Source organism: Dendrobium catenatum, unplaced genomic scaffold (assembly GCF_001605985.2).
Source record: "Dendrobium catenatum unplaced genomic scaffold, ASM160598v2 fragScaff_scaffold_669, whole genome shotgun sequence".
NCBI classification, from domain to species: Eukaryota; Viridiplantae; Streptophyta; class Magnoliopsida; order Asparagales; family Orchidaceae; genus Dendrobium; species Dendrobium catenatum.
In genome coordinates, this window is record NW_021319131.1 from 1,454,190 (window position 1) to 1,459,133 (window position 4,944).

General features: G+C 36.5%; 1 long non-coding RNA gene across 1 annotated transcript; it reads left to right on the top strand.

Moving 5' to 3' along the window:
- Positions 1–7: 7 nt before the first annotated feature.
- On the top strand, positions 8–1,670 carry LOC114579856. The gene is made up of 4 exons (XR_003701078.1): positions 8–454; positions 535–619; positions 695–1,129; positions 1,211–1,670. It is a non-coding gene; the product is annotated as an uncharacterized LOC114579856 (long non-coding RNA).
- The last annotated feature ends 3,274 nt before the right edge of the window (positions 1,671–4,944 follow it).

A 4,944-nucleotide genomic window follows, 5' to 3' on the forward strand; every position in this document is an offset into this window, starting at 1 on the left:
TATACCAGGACCCATTCGATCATCGCATCACATCAAGATTTCGTATGGGACAGGCACATGCACAAACTTGTATTCCCCTTAAATGGTTGCGATGGACATTTTGGCGTGACTTCTACTTGGACCTGAATGATATGGATTTTTGGAGGCATGTCAGGGCTTACATATTATTCATATTGGGCTGTCACCTTCTTCCAGATACTTCAGGTTCTGAGATACATTTACAATACCTGACTATTATGGAGGATTTAGCAGTATTCAGTACATACTCTATCGGCGGAGCAATTTTAGCGCATTTGTATAGAGAGTTGGAAGAAGCAACACGGCCTAGTAGGGCCAACATAGCTGGATGCATTCATTTGTTATAAATCTGGGCTTGGGAGCATCTGCATGTAGGACGACCACTGCTTCGTGTTCCCTTTTCAGTGGAACTTCATGGTCTTAGTGTTGGGTTCAGGTATGAGATAATTATATTTAATCAATATTTATAATACTTCATGCAATAAAATTTTTTTACTGACAATATAAATGTAATAGGTGGAATGAGGATCGCCTAAGAGAGTTGCATGTTGGAAATATCATTAGCTATAGAGATGAGCTCGATGGTTTACTTGATAGTCAGGTATGTTCTTAAAGTTTTGAAAAAAAAAATAAACATGTTAATTGAAACTTATAGAACTTGTTATTGAAAATGCAGGTAATTTGGCAGCCATATACGCCTGATATTAGAGCTCAGGTGGCACAGATTTGTCTATCAGGGGAGGACATTTGGACTGCACGAGTGCCTCTGATCAGTTGAAAGAGGGTTGAGTGGCACTTGCCAGATAGAGTACTACGACAGTTTGGATTATGCCCAACTACTAACATTGAACCAATTGATCCAAGCTTCAAAAGGGTAGATGGTCGTGGCAAACCAGACATGGACTGGATGTTGTACCACCAACCACACATTGCCATATGGGAGAGTAGGCGTGGATACATAGTCACAGGGGACCTTCTTGACCAGCATAAGAACTACTTGATCCATCAGTACATACAGTGGTACAAGTCATGGGCAACACTACACATGTTGAAGGCACCTGTTGAGCCTCCCACAACGGCATATCCTAGAGCTCCCTCTGAGCGTCTTCTGGTACATTTAAATTTAATATGCTATAAAATTCTTATAAAATTTATTTTTTTAATTAATAACGAATTTCTTATATTATTTCAGAGGGAATTTTTCCTTAGTACTGAACAAGCTTTGCAACAACACTTCAATGGTTCAAATGATACACAATAATAGAGGGACATAAACATAGTGGCAGAGCTTTGCCGTGGTTTGCGTAGCCAGTTGTATATTCAAGATCAAGGATATTTTGAGGATAGAAGTGAGCATGATACACCATTTTCCATGACACATGAACCTCCTCAGCAATACAGTGGATATGCTGGACCCTCCTCTTATCCTGATCAAGGGCCATCTACGGACGTCTTCAGTAGCCAGGTGCCAGCGGATTTGGATGCATACCTCACACCGGATTTTGTACCGAGCTCCCTTCATAGAGATGACATAGCTGAGGAAGAAGTTGCTGAGGAGGAGCATCACATGCTACGTCAAAGGCCACGACGTCCTCCTCAACATTACACTCCAGGCACTGATGCATTACCACAGAGGCCGCGTAGGCGACGCTAGTTCATCTTTTTATGTATTTAAGTATGCTTATGTTATGGATCATTCGACTACAGTCCTAGTCAGCATAAGTCGCCGTTTGAACAGGCGATTTTGCCTATATTTAAATTTTTTTTAAAACATGCTTAATTTGTTAATACAATTTTTAATTATGCTTATTCTTAAAATTTTCCCAATAATTAAAAGGGAAAAGGTGAAAGAAAGAAAAGCAGTGTTGGAAGCTCTAGGCTTTCATTAGACTGTCAATAATATATAAGATTGATGCAAGTGATTAAGGCTTCGTTGGGATAGCTTTTTAAAACATGTACTACAGTTTGTGCGGTAGATTATGCTTAGGTTGGCAAGAATGATTGACGTGTCAAGAACAGATGAAAATGGACAAAAAGTCTTGGCTGCCTGACCTAACGAGGAAGATAATCATATTTTTTATGACTTCTTATATGTGCCAATTTAATTATGATAAAATTTTTAAAATAAGCTTAATTAAAAGTTGTATTAAGTGGATAACCATATTTAAAAAAAGTTTAATACTAGGAAAAGTTGCCCATTTAACGAGCGATTAAAAGCTGACTAGGCATTACTGAGTTAGCTAGGCGTAAGCCTCAGTAATTAACGTTAAAAAAAATATTAAATGTAAGTCAACAATTTAATAGGAGACATACATCATACTGAGTAAGCCGCTGGATAATCACGCGACCTAGAGTAAATATTATTTTTTTTAAATAATAATCATATTTTCCCTTTTATTCAATTATGCAGCCATGTTATGCCGATAGTTAGGATAAGAAAATATTTTATAGCCACATTTTTAAAAATTTTAAAACATGTGCTTAGTAAAAATTTAAGGAGAAGTTGTTTAGGAATAACTCAATCATTTTAAATAAATTTAGGAATAACCCAATCTTTGTTGCTTGTTATTATACTATTATATAGCCCTACTTGTTATTTTATGTTTTCATTTGTGATGTGGATATTTAGTGCTATACACATAAAAATCTATGCAGAGCAATTATTGATGACATTGGATGCTAAAGTAATTGTGACAGACATGATTTAAATTATCTGACATGAGATACAAAGTTTTGTTGTGAAATCATCAAGACTTTCCAACATCATCTTTATTAATTTTTGTCATTATATATTTTACTTTTTCGTCAGTCCATTTATGTTTTTAATATAAATGTATTCATTCAAAAATTTTATATTTGGTTATAAATATGTGTTGTAAACATCTCTTTTAAAACTGTAAAAAAGGTTGTGAAGAAGTTGTAGAAGGATTTGCTTTACTGAAGTGATTGCGCTACATTGGTTGAGGTTTAAATTTCTTTCTTTCTTTCTTTTTTTTAATGAATTGGCCTATTATGCTTAAAATCATGAAGACTCCAACAAAAGATTTACAGTAGAGTGGAAATACATGATTGCACCAATATATGGGAAGATTCCCAGTGAGTTCTTTACAGATGAAGTCCAGGGAAAATGAAATATATAGATGTTTCATGCAAGAGTGGAGAAAAGATCACGATTATATGCTTATTATGAGGATGCTCAAAGAGTTGATGAAAATAAATGTGTATAAGAGGAATATTTTTTTTTAATTGTCAAAGTTGGATAAATTTAGAGAGGACACATTCTACAAACATAATCATTATTTTGTGGGTCAACACGTCCTCCAAATGCATTATCATCAGTTATGATGTCAAGGTGGAGATGCTTAGACTAATAAACTTGAAATGTCCATGAATGATATGGATCACATCATTCTTTATCATCCTTAGTTGCTTCAAGAAGATGAATTTATTATTAATTTTATGAAAATTGGATGAAAGAGATTGCTAATGGAGGTACAAGTATAATTTTTTTTATGTGATTGATTGGCTAGATTTACAGCACAAGTTCAAATTTCCCTTTAAATGTTGTCCGATGAAAATCCAACTTCAAAGATGTTTACACATGTTTACTAAGTGAGAATATAACCTCATCTTGTATGCTTTGTAAGCTTGATTGGTCTTATCTCATCGTTTAGTATATCTCTAATGTTTACTTAAGTGTCGCAAGTGTTTCTTGCTCAATTGAAAGTTTGTTAGGGATGTTAAGCCCTATGAACTTAGTCCCAAGCTAACCAAGACGGGGGGGGGGGGTGGAATTGGTATTGTTTAAAAAATTTCTTTTCAACAAAGAACAAAATCACATAACACAAAAGTCACACTATGAGAAAAATAAATGCGAAATTAGAAATGCGGAGAGCAAGAAATAGATACACAGAGATTTATAGATGGTTCGGTCAACTTGACCTACGTCACCTCCTTGAGGCCCCTCCAAGTTATGCGCACTAACAAAACGTGACTCTCCTTTAGCCCAGGCTAGTGGAGAGAGCCCTCACAAAGAACCTCTTTTTGCCACAAAATGGCAAGGCAGAGGGACCTATCTCCTTTCTTCTTCCGTCCTGAAGCTGGCAGCGGAACCACAACAGATGCTGACTCCTTACCTCTTACCGGACCCCTTCAAAATGAGAAACTATAGATGAAGAAAGAAGCAGAGCGATCCTTGAAGTAAACCCTTGTGATTCCCCTTCAAGGGGGCATCCTTCTTCTTCTCTCTTTTCTCCTAGATCTCCTCTAAGGCTTCTCAGGTCAAGGATAGCAGCCAAAGGTATTCAAAACTTTGAACAAGAGCTCTTAAATCAGAGGAGATTTCAAATGAGTCTCATAATAACCAAGTTCGGACTAATTGTACCAGGACGATATGGTATGGCATCGGCCTGCGCGATCAGTATAAATCTCTTAGAAGTCGGCCAGAGCATCGCCCTGAATGTAAACTGAGATTTAAAATTAGTTATCATCCAGGATGATCAACAATGTCTTCGGCAGCGATCAGTTCAATAGAGGAAAAATCGTTAGAGCATCGCCCTGAATTTGGCTGGTCCGTATTATCGTCCTGAAGTAACAAGGTTTTTTGAAATAGATCGTCCGTGCCGATATGAGTCCGTCGGAAGCGTATATGTCGTAATCAACTCCATCCTTAATTACTCCTTGATCCTGATAATTTAAGGCATATTTTGAATTGTCCAAGCCGATCAATGATCTTCTGGAGATATTTAAAAATACAGTTACCTTAATTATCTATGGCGGCAACTTCTTTACTATTTTGAGCTTATCGCCTGACTCAATGATCGTCCAGCGTCTGTTAATGACGGCTTGGCCTTAATTAAAGATCCTTATATTAGCTTTCTTGTTTTAAGGCCTTGATTGTCAGTGACAATGTAAATATAATCTCTC